Source organism: Cervus canadensis, chromosome 20 (assembly GCF_019320065.1).
Source record: "Cervus canadensis isolate Bull #8, Minnesota chromosome 20, ASM1932006v1, whole genome shotgun sequence".
NCBI classification, from domain to species: domain Eukaryota; kingdom Metazoa; phylum Chordata; class Mammalia; order Artiodactyla; family Cervidae; genus Cervus; species Cervus canadensis.
In genome coordinates, this window is record NC_057405.1 from 21,439,351 (window position 1) to 21,457,042 (window position 17,692).

Genomic DNA, 17,692 nt, shown 5'->3' on the forward strand with positions numbered 1-17,692 from the left:
CAAGAGATGCTGGCAATTTGATCTCAGGTTCCTCTACCTTTTTAAAATTCAGCTTGTACATCTACAAGTTCTTGGTTCACTAACTGCTGAAGCCTAGCTTGAAGGATTTTGAGCATTACCTTGCTAGCATGTGAAATGAGCACAATTGTGCAGTAGTTTGAACATTCTCTGGCATTGCCTTTCTTTGGGATTGGAATGAAAACTGACTTTTCCCAGTGCTGTGGCTACTGCTGAGTTTTCCAAATTTGCTGGCGTATTAAGTGCAATAGTTTCACAGCATCATCTTTTAGGATTTGAAAGAGCTCAGCTGGAATTCCATCGCTTTCACTAGCTTTGTTCATAGTCATGCTTCCTAAGGCCCCCTTGACTTCGCATTCCAGGATGTCTGGTTCTAGGTGACTGACTGCACCATCGTGGTTATCCGGGTTATTAAGATTTTTCTGTTTTAGCTCTTCTGTATATTCTTGCCACGTCTTCTCAGTCTCTTCTGTTTCTGTTAGGTCCCTGCCATTTCTGACCTTTATTGTGCCCATCTTTGCATGAAATGTTCCCTTGGTATCTCTGATTTTCTTCAAGAGATCTCTAGTCTTTCCCATTCTATCGTTTTCCTCTATTTCATCACGTTGTTCACTTAAGAAGGCTTTCTCATCTCCACTTGTTATCCTCTGGAAGCTTGCACTCAGTTAGATATATCTTTCCCTTTCACTTCTCTTCTTTTCTCAGCTATTTGTAAGGCCTCTTCAGACAATCATTTGCCTTCTTGCATTTCTTTTTCTTGGGGATGGTTTTGGTGACTGTTTCTGGTACAATGTTACAAATCGCTGTCCATAGTTCTTCAAGCACTCTGTCTACCAGATTTAATCCCTTGAATCTATCTGTCACTTTCACTGTAAACTCATAAGGAATTCGATTTAGGTCATACCTGAATGGGCAAGTGGTTTTCTCTACTTTCTTCAATTTAGGCCTGAATTTGGCAGTAAGTTCATGATCTGAGCCACAGTCAGCTCCAGGTCTTATTTTTTCTGACTGTATAGAACTTGTCCATCTTTGACTGCAAAGAATTAATCAATCTGATTTTGCTACTGACCATCTGATGATGTCCATGTATAGAGTAGTCTTTTAAGTCGCTGGAAGAGGGTGTCTGCTATGACCAGTATGTTCTCCTGGCAAAACTCTGTTAGCCTTTGCCCTACTTCATTTTGTACTCCAAGGCCATACCTGCCTATTACTCTAGGTAACTCGTGACTTTCTAATTCTGCACCCCCACAATTGAGCATCATTTCTGCTTTGGCCCAGCCTCTTCATTCTTTCTGGAGCTATTCTTCTGTTCTTCTGCAGTAGCATACTGGATACCTACCAACCTGGGGGGCTCATCTTTCATATTTTTCCCTTTTCACCCTGTTCATGGTGTTCTCGAGGCAAAAATACTGAAGTGGTGTGCCATTCTCTTCTCCAGTGGGCTGTGTTTTGTTCAAACTCTCCACCATGACCTATCTGTCTTGGGTGGCCCTGCACATAATGGCTCACAGCTTCACTGAGCTAGCTTTACATAAGGTGTTTTTTAATGTTTTGTGATGCATTAAAAACTGTTAGTTCATATTAGAAATGAAAACTCTCTAGTATGTTTCATTAATCATTGTATTTTCTAACTGCTTAATAGAATATACTGTATCAAGAAAGCTGAAAAAAAATGCCCAATGATTACATCAGGACCACTAGTTTTGGTTCAAATCCTTTAATGCTAGAGTGTCTCCTTAGAACATGAGTAAATAAAAGAGCTGTTACAACATGTCTATTTTATACTTTCTGACCCTTTATTTTCTCATTAATCAAGTAAAAAAAAAAGTAGGTGAAAAAATAAACTCAAAACACATACTATAAAACTTTATCATAAAACAGCTTTGTAATCATATGTCAAATTATGTATTCACATTCACTGTGCATTTGTTAAAAGTACATATTACATGATATAATTGATATCACCCTTACTTATGTTTGTTTTCATGGAAATTTCACATACTTTTACTTGCTCATCCTAAGAAACCTAAGATGGAGACAAGGAATATATAATCAAGCCTGTTTTACTGAGACCTCAAATATATTTCTTATACGAAGTATGAGAATGATGCTCTTTGGCATCTTGTGTTCATAATTAAAAGATAAAATTAAAAGTCATTATTGGTCATTATAATCTTGCTTCATTTTTTTTTAATTGAGAATATTCCTTGGCTTACCTGCTGCATGTAGCAAACTAGCTTCTACTCTGTGTGGAACTCTTGGTGGAATTTTCATAGATGCACGAATCTGGTAAAAACTAAAGCAAAAGAGACAAAAGAAGTCACTTCGAAACATTTAAAAAATATGCAATGCCCCTATTTCTATATATCTATATGTATTAAAAAATAAAGTTCGTCTGCTTTATCAATCTCCCATAGTATTTACTATTGGTGGAAAACAGTGTACCAGATCCACATACAGATCAAACATTACAACTGCATTGCATACAACCCAAAGAGAAACAGGCATATGTAAAGACAGAAACATTCTTACTTTAAATGAGAGAATGTCATAACAATAGCAGGAGTTTACTAAGGATTCTAAGGCTTTCACTGCTTAATCTGGTTTATTATTTTTTCATTTAAAAGACAATAAAAATATTCTTAAGCACAATTTTGAGAAAACACAGGATTAATAGCAAACAGCTTTAAAAATTGGTTTCATACCATAAGACATGTATTATGTTGAAAGAATTCAGTTTTATTCAAGGTCAGTGCTATTCTGTTTAGTTTATTACTTGCATAAGATTAAGAATATATATATGTACATATATATATATATATATATAAAAATCTACCAGTCATTAACAATCAGTTTAAATAGAAAAAATTATGAGGTAAAAACAAATGCTTCTGTTTTAACATCATTACACTATAAGTTTGTGCATGTAATGGACGATATATGTATCTATGTATACAAACACACATACACAAAGGGTTACTAAAAGCTAAATGATGATTATAAATCAGGGATGAGTTTAGATGGACACTAGAGAGTTGAATATTTAATCTTAATTTTTCTTTAATGATTTCCTAGGCAGGAGTATAAATCTGTAAATAATACAAAGATTATTTAAAATACATAAATTTATTACTATGATATCTAGGAAAGCATGGCATTGGAGAGAATATATGGACAATGACAGATTTAAAGATTGAAAGAAAGAGTGGTCAATTAAACTTAGAACCTTTAAAATCACAATTTGGCCCTAAAAAGAACTGGCAAAATGCTACAGAGATAGATGTTGAGTTAAGATTAAGATGAGGTCACCCTGAAAACATGAGATGACTGAGAACAAAAATCAAAGTGGAAAAAGCAGGAACCTTGGCATTAGATAGCAAAGTTTTAATTTTAATTAAAGATTAAATCAAACACTGATATTTTGAAATATTCAGGTATGCCATATAACAGCTAAGAATAAACAACTGATATGTTTCATTTTAAACTCCTTACTAAACTTCCTAAACAGGAACTATGACCTACTTATAAGTGTACACCCACAATTATAATATAATTGATTTGTACACATTACATTCAAAGACATTTAAACAACACTGCATTTGTGGTATACCATTAGAGTATCTTATTTAAAACTCCCTGAACTTAAATGTGCGTGTGTACATATAATACATACATGTACCATTAATTCACAACTTACAGAGGACCCACCAACGTGTTAGCCACTGGCCTAAGTACTAGAAACACAGGGAAATCAAACCACTGGTAGTAATTACATACATTATTTTAAACGATGTTCCTTTTGCATTTGTAATAGGAGCCTATTATGACTGCAAATACATTTTTAAAATTAGAATTAATGGTACTTTAAGGTACAAATCCCCAAAAATGAGCAAAACTTTCAACTGTGTGTGTTAGCTACTTTCAAGACTGTGCATATGTTAACTATTTTTTACATAAAATATCAAGCCACAAAATTTTTAAAACACAGGATAAAATACATCCTTTTTAAGGGCCATGGTGAGCTAGGCTATTTAGAACTTCTTGCTTAAAAAACAACCGAAACTGCCAAATAAAGTATTAAAATGTATCTTTATAAGATTATTGAAGAAGTAACAAAATAGTATAGAATTATCAAAGAAAATCAGTCAGGCAGGCAACACAATGAAGCTGTTTCTGTCCTGAATGCATCTGCTGATCCATTCAGACAAATCTCACTTTCACTTTTAAAAACCTGACGTATATTCCTAATATATAAAGAGCATCTAAAAACAGAGAAAAAGACCAATTAACCTAAAAAAGTGTGTAAAAGATATTAATAAATGGTTCACCAAAAAAGAAATGCCAATGTCTCTTAAATACATGAAAAAATGTTCAGTCTTACTTATAATTTTAAAAACCACAAATTAAAACTATAATGAGCTATCTTTTCTCACCTATCACATTGACGGAAATTCAACTATTTGACAAAATACTCTGTTGGTGACAGTCTGGACAAAAAGGAATTCTGCACTGCTGGAGAGGTAAAAGGGTGCAAGCCCATGTGGAACGGAATTTAGCCACAAAGAGCAAAAACACACATATTTACTCTCTGACCTAGCATCACACTTGTTAGACTATCTCCCAAAGATACTTCAGCAAAAATTTTCAGTGAGGTAGCATAAGGCTATTCACTGCAGTATTAGCTGCAACAAGAAAACTCGAGAAAAAATGTCTATCAATAAAGGACTGGCTGAATAAACTATGGTGCAGTACCACACAGTTATAAAACATAATCTTATATACATATATACATACATCTATATATGTGTGTGTGCATGCTAAGTTGCTTCAGTTGTGTCTGACTGCGACCCTGTGGACCATAGCCTGCCAGGCTCCTGTGTCCTAGCGATTCTCCAGGCAAGAATACTTGGAGTGGGTTGACATGCCCTCCTCCAGGGGATCTTCCCTACCCAGGGATGAAATCCATGCCTCATATGTCTCCTGCACCGGCAGGCAGGTTCTTTACCCCTAGTGCCACTAGCATATTTGTTTCTATATTTAGCATATCTATATATACTACAAAGCAGTGATCTCTTCAAGACAAAAGCTCCAAGTATAGAATATGTATATTATGCTACCTTTGTTTGAGAATAAAGGATATGATTATGTATTTTTTGCCTTTTAAAAAAAAGTAATAAAAAGGAAGAAGGACATACACAAAACTAATAAAAAATAAAATGGCTTTTATAGGTGGGGAGATGGGGAAATGGGGGTGAAGAGAAGGAAAAGGGATGAAAATAAGGCCCTTTTCAATGAACGTACTTCAGAGTTTTTATTTTGGAATCATAAAATTTTTTTATAAAAAAGCAAAATACATTAACTTTAAAAAGCTATCCCTTAAACCACCCTAAAATAACTGAACTTAATGTGTATCTACTTAATTGCAATTTCACAGAGTACTTTCAAGTGATTTTTAAAACACAGTACTTCCAGTGCTTGTTCCTTATGGGATATACAATAAAAGAAAACCCCAAAGCGATTCCAAACAACATTAATAGTCTTGCTGGTTATGTTGCTACCGTTATTTTGAAATTATCTTAGACATATCTACACACACATGAATAAAGCAATGAGTAATTATGTTATTAGGAACCAAGACTTTCAGTGTAAATGAAAAGAGATAGAAATATAAAGTTAAAAAAATAAATCAAAAGTTAGAACAGGAAAATAGCAAAAATTTATGAAGTATTTTTCTTTAAAAAAGTGTACTTTCTGTGTCAACTGAGAAGGCCTAGAAACAATGATTCAATAAAAATGTGTACTTTTAACACATATATTATGATCTCTCAACACTATTTCCCACTAAAAGGAACTAGATCCCCTTGGCTGATTCTAAATGTAGAACAGGGAATATCACTAGAGTCTGAAACAACTAGCAATAGTAGGAGACGAACACTGCTTGGATTATCCCATGAGAAGTTTGCAGAAATCAACCTACAGGGCTCCCTCTGAACATCAGGAAGTCATGATGCAGTATAACCCATCAAGTATGATAAAAATACTTTGGCCTCCTGATGCGAAGAACTGACTCATTGGAAAAGACCCTGCTGCTGGGAAAGACTGAAGGTGGGAGAAGGGGAAGACAGAGGATGAGATGGTTGGATGGCATCACTGACTTGATAGACATGAGTTTGAGTAAGCTCTGGGAGTTGGTGATGGACAGGGAAGCCTGGCATGTGGCAATCCATGGGATCGCAAAGAGTCAGACAGGACTGAGAGACTGAACAACAACATTCACAGATATTTTATTTTTTAAAAGTTGAAGGTTTGTAGCAACCATGCATCAAGTGTCTACCGACATGATTTTCTCAATAGCATTCACTCACTTTGTGTCTCAGTGTCATGCTCTGATAATTCAGGCTGTATTTCAAACTTTTTCATTATTATTGCATTTGTTACAGTGATCTGTGGTCAGTGAACTTTGATGTTACTCCTGTTGTTGTTCTGTGGTGCCAGGAACCACTCATGTTAGGCAGTGAGCTGAAACTTCTCTGGCAGCCCAGTGGTGGAGACTGCTTCCACTGCAGGGCCACAGGTTCCATCTTTGGTTGGGGAACTAAGATCCCCCATGCCACGTGGCCAAAAAGTAGAAATAAATAAATAAAATTGGGCCAACTTTTTTTTAACAGAAAATTAAAAAAAAAAAAAAAAAAAAAAAAAGACACTGAACTAATAAATACTGTGTGTGTTTTGAGAGCTCTACCAACTGGCTGTACCCCCATCTCTCCCCCTCTCCCCAAGCTTCCCAGTTAAGACACACAATATTGAAATTAGGCCAGTTAACAATCCTACAATGGCTTCTAAGTGAAAGGAAGAGCTGGTTGTTTCTCACTTTAAATCAAAAGCTAGAATTAATTAAGCTTAGTGAGGAAGGCACATTCAAGGCAGAAAACTCAGCCTCTTGTGCCAGCCAGCCAAGCTGTAGATTCAAAGGAAAAGCCCTGACAGAAATTATAAATGCTACTCCAGTGAACACACGAATGAAAAGAAAGCAAACAACCTGACTGCTGACATGAAGAATATTTCAGTGATCTAAGGAGAAGATGAAACCGGCTATACATTTCCTCATGCCAAAGTCTAAAACCAGAGCAAGGCCCTAAATACCTTCAATTCTACGAAGGCTGAGTGAAGCAAGGAAGCTGTAGAAGGGAAGTTTGAAGTCAGCAGAGGCTGGTTCCCGACATTTAAGCAAAGAGGCCATCTCCATGACATAGAAGTGCAAGGTGAAGCTGCAAGTCACCCAGGAGATCTAGCTAAGATAATTCATGAGAGTGGCTACTCTAAACAGCAGATTTTCAATGCAGACAAAACAGTCTTCTATTGGGAAAAAATGCTATCTAGAAGTTTCATAGCTGGAGAGGAGAAGTCAATGCCTGGCTTCAAAATGTCAAAGAACTGGCTGATTCTCTTGTTAGGAGCTAATGCAGCTGGTGACTTAACTTGAAGTCAGTACTCTTTAATCATTCTGAAAGTTCTAGAGCTAAATTTCTGCTGGGGCTCTATATATGAAACAACAAAGAATAGATGACATAACAGCTGCTTACAACATAGTTTACTTAATATTTTAAGCCCACTGTTGAAACCTACTGCCCAGAAAAAAAGATGACTTTCAAAATGTTACTGCCACTGAAAATGTACCTGGTTCCCTAAGAGCTCTGATGGAGATAGACAACAAGATTAAAGTTGTTTTCATAACTGATAACATAACATCTATTCTGCAGCCTATGGATCAAGGAGTAATTTCCAATTTAAGTCTTACAATTTAAAAAATATATTCTATAAGGCTATAGCTTGAGAGATAGTAATTCCTCTGGTGGATCCGTGCAAAGTGAATTGAAAACCTTCCAGAAAGAATTCATCATTCTAGATGCCATTAAGAATATTCATGATTTACAGAAGAGGTCAAAACATCAACATTAAAATAGGAGTTGGGGCCTTCCATGGTAAGCCAGTGGCTAAGACTCCTCACTCCCAATGCAGGGAGCCCAGAGTTTGATACCTGGTCAGGGAATCAGATCCCACATGCTGCAACTAAAGATCCTGAGGGTAGCAACTGAGACCTGGTAAGGCCAAATAAATAAATGTTTAAAAAAATAAAATAAGGAGTTTGGAAGAAGCTAATTCCAATTTTCATAGATGACTTTGAGGGGTTCGAAACTTCAGTGGAGGGACTAAGATGCAGATGTGGCTAAGATAGCAAGAGAACCAGAATTCGAAGTGGAACCTGAGATATGCCTAAATTACTGCAATTTCATGACAAAACTTTAATGGAAGACGAGTTGCTTTTTATGGATGAGCAGAGGCAGTGGTTTCTTGAGATGGAATCTACTGAAGATGCTATGAAGACTGTTGAAATGACAACAAAGGATTCAGAGTATTAAGCTTAGTTGATGAAGTAGGGATAGGGTTTGAAAGGATTAACTCCAATTCTGAAAGAAGTTCTATTGCAGATAAAATGGTATCAAACATTGCTAAATGCTACAGAGAAACGGTTGGTGAAAGGAAGAGTCAACCAATGGGGCACACTTCACTGTCTTATTTTGTCATATTACCATGTCAACCTTGAGCTATCATCATCCTGATCAGTCAGCAGCCATCAATACTAAGGCAAGACTACCAGCCAAAAGATTACAACTCACTGAAGGCTCACATGATGGTTAGCATTTTTTAGCAATAAAGTATTTTTAAATTAAGGTATGTGCATTGTTTTTCTAGACACAATCCTATTGCACATTTAATTTTTTAACAACTTTTACATGCTCCAGGAAATAAAAAAATTCCTGGGAATGTGTTTATTGTGAAATTCACATTATTGTGATGATCTGGAACTGAACTCACAATATCTCCAAGGTATGCCTGTACTAAATAAAAACTTACAATATTTGAAAGATGCTAGGGCAACAACACAATATTCTGAAAACTAATAAATAAAGAAAGGAATAAAACATCTGCCATGCCTTTCCTTCTACAGGATAAACTGTATTTCAAAGTAACCAAATAGCTAATGAGATAAAATTCTTCATAGAATTACAGCCAATAAGTGCAGAAGAAATAATAGAATATCATCATTTTGTAGGCCTTAGTAATATAAAACAATGACTCTGGACAAAAGTTATCAATAGGTACCACCAATTAAATGATGTGAAACTTCATAATGGATGTATCAGGTTGACAAGACCTTACTCAAATTTATGAAAAGAGACATTTTATGCCCCCAGGTGTAATGTAACATGAAAAACACAGCATTGCCTATGAACAATTTTTCTCAAAAACTATCGGAATTTAATTAAGCCTAAACTGAGCAATTATAAATTAAAAAAAAAAATTTAAGAGACCTTAACATTCAAATGCAACCTATAAATTTTAGTGGGATACTGAATCAAACATAAATTATAAAAACACATTTATAAGATGACTGAAGAAACAAGAACCCTGTTTTATTTGATAAAAAATTATTTTTAAAATTTCTTTAAGTGTCATAATGACTTTGCAGATTTTCAAAAACAAAAGCCTTCCTGCATTAGAGATACTGAAAAAAGAAATAAGGAGGTAAAATAAAGAGGAAAAAACTTTTGATAATTATTGGCTAGATAGTTGGTTTGTATGTGTTTATTGTACTTTGATACGTTTCAAAATTTTCCTTCAAGAAACAAAAGGTGGTCCTAGATTGGTATTTTCCAAGGGCCAGACATAAGAAAAGGAAAATCTCTCTCAAAGAATAAACCTGAAGATCTCTGCAGAAATCAGAACATGAAAAAGAGAGAGATGGGGAAAAAAATATAAGAGGGAATATAAAAAGCACAAAATATAAGATAACAGATAGAAAAACAAACATTATCAACAATCACATTAACTATAAGTGGACTAAATGTTCCAGTTAAAAGACAAAGAATGCTCCAAAGAATGAAAAAGGAAATACCACTGTAAGTTGTTTACAACAGACAAAGCTAAAATACAAGGACAGAGAAAGTTTGAAAATAAAAAAATGGTAAAAGGTACACTTTGTAAATGCTAACCAAAAGAAACTGATGTTACAATATCAATATTAGAACAAAGTGAAAAGCAAAAAGCATTATTAGGATATAAAAGTATTTTCATAATGATGCACTAAGTCGTTTCAGTCAGGTCTGACTCCTTGCGATCCCATGGACTCCCACCAGGCTCCTCTGTCCATGGAATTCTCTAGGCAAGAATACTGGAGTGGGTTGCCATTTTCTTCGCCAATCATTTCCCTTCATAATGATAAAAGCTTCAATTCATCAAGTAAGAATTTTTAATCTGTAGGTATCTGTTCTCAAAACATGGGATATTTAAAACCCAAAAGTCTGCCTTTAAACAGAAAAACTTAAAACTATTTTGAGTTTAATGGTCACAATAATTTTAAATGTTTGTATTTGTCATCTTCTTCTACAGTTTTCGATGTTGCTGATGTTTTCCGTTCCTTCACTTGCTATGTTAATGTTGGTTAGCCTGCTTATTTTTTTTTTCCAATAACCACATTTAAACTTTAATTTCATTAGGAAGCAATTAAAATTTTCAGAAACATTAGTATACAGGTATAAGATTTTATAGAAAGACATTTTTTAAAATTTTGCTTTACATTTAGGTAAGATGCCAAATTTAACAATTACTCCTCCTACCATCATTCTCCTTTTCCATATTTTATTAATAAGTCTGGAGAACCAATTCACTAATCTGTTCAAAATGAGCAAAATTTAAAGAACCCTAACATTTAATTTAATAAATATATTATCTGACTTATTTTATCATTTTAATATGTTTCAAAGTCAATTCCCTATTACAACTTCCTTAGAGTTCTAAATCTTTACTCCCTCTCCTGTTGTTCAGAACATATCACAAGTAATATATTCAAAAAGAGTAAATAAAGATTATATTTTCTAAAACACTATATTTTCTTAGAATATCTTCCTACTGTTACTAAAGACAGAATACTGTGGTCACTATATTTTTCCTGAAGGGGATAATGTGTTATTGTAGGATCATGAGTAATTTTAAGAAAAAAGTTTGAGTAGATTCACATTTCTTTTTAGGTAAAATTTTTGAAACTGGATACCTAGAGAACTCGTTAATTTTCAAAATGTAAACTTTTTACCCCAGTATGTTAACATTTAAAATCTATCCTTTAATTTTGTCAAGAAAATAAAGGGCTTACTTGCTATCTCAAAAAGTTTTATTAAGATCAGGAAAGATCTATTCTTGTTTATTACTGAGCTGAATTGGTTGGTTACCTGTTTGAGAACATCTTGTTATTTACAGATGGAACTCTCATAAAATCCATACAGATAGTCCCTGGGTAAAGTAATATTTGACCCATAAATAAATTCATCTTTGTGTAAACTGTTTCATAATTTAATTATTTGCACTAATATGGAAACATGTTAAATTTGAGAGTACACAAACTCAGAAGTTTCATGTTTCTCCTCCCACAGGTGTTTGTTTGCATTGCATTAAAGTCATTTATGCTTTGATTTTCGTGTAGACACTTCTCATAATAAAAACTGTCCTTTAATGGAAAGATTTCCTTCTAGCTAATTGACAACATTAACAGTACACTATTTTTCTCTGTTTGCCCTAGTTTTTTTCATAGTTTATAATTTGATTTTTCTGTTTATTTATACTTCACACACAGGTCAGTCAAGGCCAGTACTGGCTAATTTTTGGGATCCCAATCACTATCAACTCTGTCATTATGATTCTTCAAAGAATGCAGACGTCCTGTTTCACACAGGCCACAAATGGCAGACCTATACCATGGCATCACTTTTCAAAAATGAGGTAGGACACAACAATGGGAGAAATCTAAATATTTAGAAATAGTCTAACAACTGATGCAAACTGCTTTTGAGAAAACTAACTTTCTGACTACAGAGTGGTTGATTCATTAATATGAAAAACTGATTAACTTCTTACAGAATATTCTCAGTTCTTATACCTTACTGAAAAAACAGACAATTTTAGACACTTTTGAAGGCGGTGAAGAAAACTTGAGGTGGTTTCTTGTGAGTCCCAATCAGCACCACTTAATCAGAAGTTCCCAATTTTTGAAATTTACACAACATATACATGACATTATAGGCAAGGGATTATCTTTTCCAAAGTTGTAATCAATGTCAATAATCCAAAAAAATCAGCATGCAATTTTCTTTTTTGGCTGATAGTCATTTTAAAATCAAACTATAAACTTCTCATGAGTTTAACCACCTCAGAATCATAAATGGAAAGGATTTAAGATTTACTTAGTTCAGAGCATTTAAAGACTGTTGCATGGAATCTAGTTTCTAGGGTTCCACAAACCTTTCCTAAGAGGATTTCAGTTCCACTGTCTTGCGATGTTACTACAATTTAAGAAAACAATTTCTAAGTCCATATCCTTGTTCTTCTTTATTTCCAAATCATAATATATTACTCACCTTGCAGTAATATAGCTTATGACAAGGAAATGGTATAGGACTGAATGGGAAAAGCAGCTGTAGCTACATATATGCAATTAAACTGGTTTATGAGAACCTATATACTAAAGAAAATAAAAAACAACAGTATTATTATCAACATTGTTTCAACTTTCACACCCCAGTTTCCCTTGCTTGTTTTATGCTGATTATGGACTATCCCAAACACACCTGCAAACACATTGATAACATCTCACTTGCTTTTCAAGACTGTTAAAACATGTAACACTTTGTCAAAGTTCTCACACTTTCTAAATATCTGAGAATACCTAATGCTAGTCCCAGCTTCCCAAGTGGTGCTAGTGGTAAAGAATCTGCCTGCCAATGCAGGAGACATAAGAGATGTGGGTTTGATCCCTGGGTTGGGAAGATCCCCTGGAGGAGGGTATGGCACCCCACTCCAGTATTCTTGCCTGGAGAGTCCAATGCCAGAGAGCCTGGGGGGCTACAGTCCACGGGGTCGCAAAGAGTCGGACATGACTATAGCAACTTAGCATCATGCATGCATGCAAAGCTAGTCCATTTGCCTTCTTCTGAAATGAATTAAACTCAACTCCATTCTAGAAGCCATTCACTAATTCTAAAGCTGTGTTCCTTAAACTGTGGTATGTACACAGGTGCATCTTTGTGACATGTTATCAATCTGCAGTGAAATAAAGTAAATCAACCTCATCTCAGAGCACACAATTTTAGTTAGCCCTTTTTTTTTTAAGCAAGACTTTCTCATTGAAGAAAACAGCACATTAATTAACATTTTGGCAAAAGTATTTCACCTTTTCTTGAATTAGTAACAAACTGTGCAGATGAATATGATAGATAGCAATATCTTAATGAATTCCAGAAAAAAATGCTCTAATAATTTTGCAGTGGTCTCCAAAGAGAGGAAACTTCCCCTCCAGTTTAATACCGGACTTTAGTTGTTATATCTTCAATTTAATCCCACTTTCATATCCTTTATGCTGTTGAGAGCAGATGTCCAAACAACAATCTTCCACGTATATTTAAAAGGCAAAATTTCTTCCCCCTTTAAGCCCTCTTGAGAAATGAATTTTGAAAGAGTCATTTGGGAAGACTACCATCTTGAAATCATGTATTGCTAGTAAATAAACTCAAAACAAGTTAATTATACTGAGCTCTCATAGCACTCATTTATAAGACATACATCCACATAACATTAAATAACATCAAATTTATAATCAATGCTTTAGAGTCTCAATTTTGTTTTTAAGAGTTTACAATCTACCATATTTTAAAAAAGAAAGAACAGATTAAAATGAAAATAAAGGTAGTTTATCTTTACATTGTTAGTATCTTGACTATTTGATTACCATTAAGGAAACAATGATGTAATTACGGTAAAAACGGACCTACTCAGGTGTCACATGTTCTCTCTGTGCCTGCCTGGAGTTTCACTTCAGTTCAGTTCAGTCGCTCAGTCGTGTCCAACTCTTTGTGACCCCATGAATCGCAGCACACCAGGCCTCCCTGTCTATCACCAACTCCCAGAGTTTACTCAAACTCATGTCCATCGAGTCGGTGATGGCATCCAGCCAGCTCATCCTCGGTCATCCCCTTCTCCTCTTGCCCCCAATCCCTCCCAGCATCAGGGTCTTTTCCAATGAGTCAACTCTTTGCATGAGGTGGCCAAAGTACTAGAGTTTCAGCTTCAGCATCAGTCCTTCCAATGTACACCCAGGACTGATTTCCTTTGGGATGGACTGGTTGGATCTCCTTGCAGTCCAAGGGACTCTCAAGAGTCTTCTCCAACACCACAGTTCAAAAGCATCAATTTTTCGGCACTCAGCTTTCTTCACAGTCCAACTCTCACATCCAAACATGACCACTGGAAAAACCACAGCCTTGACTAGACGGACCTTTGTTGGCAAAGTAATGTCTCTGCTTTTTAATATGCTATCTAGATTGGTCATAACTTTCCTTCCAAGGAGTAAGCGTCTTTTAATTTCATGGCTGCAGTCACCATATGCAGTGATCTTGGAGTCCAAAAAAATAAAGTCTGACACTGTTTCTGCTGTCTCCCCATCTATTTCCCATGAGGTGATGGAACCAGATGCCATGATCTTAGTTTTCTGAATGTTGAGCTTTAAGCCAACTTTTTCACTCTCCTCTTTCACTTTCTGCCATAAGGGTGGTGTCATCTACATATCTGAGATTATTGATATTTCTCCCGGCAATCTTGATTCCAGCTTGTGCTTCTTCCAGCCCAGCGTTTCTCATGATGTACTCTGCATATAAGTTAAATAAGCAGGGTGACAATATACAGCCTTGACGTACTCCTTTTCCTATTTGGAAACAGTCTGTTGGTCCATGTCCAGTTCTAACTGTTGCTTCCTGACCTGCATACAGGTTTCTCAAGAGGCAGGTCAGGTGGTCTGCTATTCCCATCTCTTTCAGAATTTTCCACAGTTTATTGTGATCCACACAGTCAAAGGCTTTGGCATAGTCAATAAAGCAGAAATAGATGTTTTTCTGAAACTCTCTTGCTTTTTCGATGATCCAACGGATGTTCGCAATTTGATCTCTGGTTCCTCTGCCTTTTCTAAAACCAGCTTGAACATCTGGAAGTTCACAGTTCACGTATTGCTGAAGCCTGGCTTGAGAATTTTGAGCATTACTTTACTAGCGTGTGAGATGAGTGCAATTGTGTGGTAGCTTGAGCATTCTTTGGGGTTGTCTTTCTTTGGGAGCCTGGAGTTTAGGCCTTGCCTAACTGGTTCCTTATCGTGTAACAACACTGCCAAAATTAAACACTCAGCCCTAGGGACTGTAGGACAAGTACTGTTGCCAAACGTGCACAAGTAGTGCTTATTCATACTCTACTTCCATTTAGTTCCTGCTGGGCTATGACTCCAGCGCTATTCAGTTATCGATGTTATTTTTAAAACATTGAAGTAACGTACTCCACAGGACTGCAGGCAGATCTCATTTTATCACACTTCCATTTACTGTACTTTGTGGATCATGTGTTTTTTACAAATTGAAGTTTTGTGGTAACTCTGTGCTGAGCAGCCTATTGGTGCCATTTTCCCAACAGCATGTGCTCACTTTGTGTCTCTGTGCCACAGAAACTGTGGTAATTTTCACAAAATTTCACTTTCATTGCTATTATATTTGCTATGGTGATCTGTGATAGGTAATCTTTGATGTGACTACTGCAAAAAGATCACCAAAAGCTCAGATGATAGTTAGCATTTTCTAGCATTAAGGTATTAGTGTGTACACTGTATTATTAGATACAACAGACTACAGTTTAGTATAAATATCACATTTATATGCAGTGAGCAACCACAAACTTCACGTGACTTCACTGTGATACACACTTTCCTGCAGTGTTCAGAAGCTAAACCTGTAGTATTTGTGAGGTCTGCCTCCATTTCATTTCTTGAATTTTTAAGTTTCTTATCTCAGTCTCCTAAAAAGTCATTTCACATACAGAAAATAAACTGGAAAAGACATATTTTATTTCCTCACATTTAAATATAAATTTAGAGAAATGTATCTGTTTATATATCAAAGCTGACAGTTACTTAACATAACAGCAAACACAAGCTCCAAGTTAACTGACTTATATGGCAAAGGCAGTAAAGGCTCCATAAGAAGCATAAAGAAAAGATTTAAAAGGTAGGAACTAATTAAATCAGAATAGAAAAAAGACTAAATTATATCCTTGAAAACATTCTTACAAATAAACAAGTCAAGTAATATATCTAAAAACAATAAGCCTCTAATTACTAGATTTTTCAAAGATCAGTAACAACATTCTTCAAGAGACCTCAATGGATGTGGAAACTAGATTGCAGAACAACAGAAAATAAATGAAAGCAGCAATCATACACGCTATGCTTATGATGGCTGACAGTAAGATGGAAGAGCAGTTCACTTAGACCGTATTTCCAGTTCCAAATCTTCAATTATGAACTGTCTCTATTTGGATCTTACCTCACAACCTGACAAAATGAACCAACCTTAAATTCCACACTATGATCCCATGTAATTTTGTTATGTACATGAGTATCACTAACATTGTCCAAGTCAATGGGATGGAAAACTTCAGCAATATCATTAAAATTTTTTTATTAAAAATTCCAAATTTGTAAAAAGTAGAGCAGTGAACTCAATCCCCACTGCCCATTTTCCACCAATGAAAATGATTTTGTCACATTTGATTCATATGTAATTTTTTTCTTTGCTGAGCTATTTCAAAGTAATCCTAGACATCATGTAAAGTCACACCTCCACATACATACTTTTTAATGTTTTTTCTGTCTCTGCAATATCCTCCACATGGAATCAGTCATTAAATCCTACTCTTAATAACCTCATAGCTCAGTTGGTAAAGAACCAGCCTGCAATGCAGAAGACCCCAGTTCGATTCCTGGGTCAGGAAGATCCACTGGAGAAGAGAAAGGCTACCCACTCCAGTATTCTTGGGTTTCCCTGGTGGCTCAGCTGGTAAAGAATCCACCTGCAAGATGAGAGACCTGGGTTCGACCCCTGGGTTGGGAAGATCCCCTGGAGAAGGGAAAGGCTACCCACTCCTGTATTCTGGCCTGGAGAATTCCACGGACTGTGTAGACCATAGGGTCGCAAAGAGTCAGACACAACTGAGCAACTTTCACTTTCACTTAATATCCTCAAAAGGTCTCACAGAAATTAACAAACCCCAAAAAACATTAGTGTGTGGGAGACTGACTTAAAGGTCCTCAATTTTTTTTCATCCATCCTCGTATCCATGCCTCTCACAGTAAGATTCCCATCAACAAGTGGGGTGCGAGTCCCCATCTCTTGCACCTGGGCTGGCCTGACCACTTGTCTTAGGCAGTATGCTGTGGCAGAGAGGACTGTGAGCTGGTGCCAAGCCCAGGTCTTTTTGTAAGGCTTCTCTGTCTCTCTGGACTCCTGCGTCCTCAGCAAGAATAACACTGCAGGATGAGAGGTGACAGAGCAGAGTTGAGTGCAACCAGGGGAGTCTGTTCTACACCACGCAGCTCCCTGCCAGCCGACTGCAAGCGAGCCCAGCCAACCCAGATTAGTGCAACCATCCAGCTGGTCCACAGATCTGTGAGCACAAACAAATATTCACCGTGTGATGCCACTAGGGCTTTGGGTTTTTTGTTAGCTGCATTACTGTGGCAATAAATAACTAA

The 17,692-nt window shown here is 35.9% G+C and overlaps 1 long non-coding RNA gene across 1 annotated transcript in view; it reads right to left on the reverse strand.

Annotated features, from left to right (window-relative positions):
* Positions 1-1,109: 1,109 nt before the first annotated feature.
* Positions 1,110-17,692, reverse strand: part of LOC122422850 — a 37,841-nt gene continuing 21,258 nt past the window's right edge. Inside the window, exon 4 of the long non-coding RNA XR_006263982.1 lies at positions 1,110-2,314. This is a non-coding gene — a long non-coding RNA (uncharacterized LOC122422850). The remainder of the gene's footprint in view (positions 2,315-17,692) is intronic.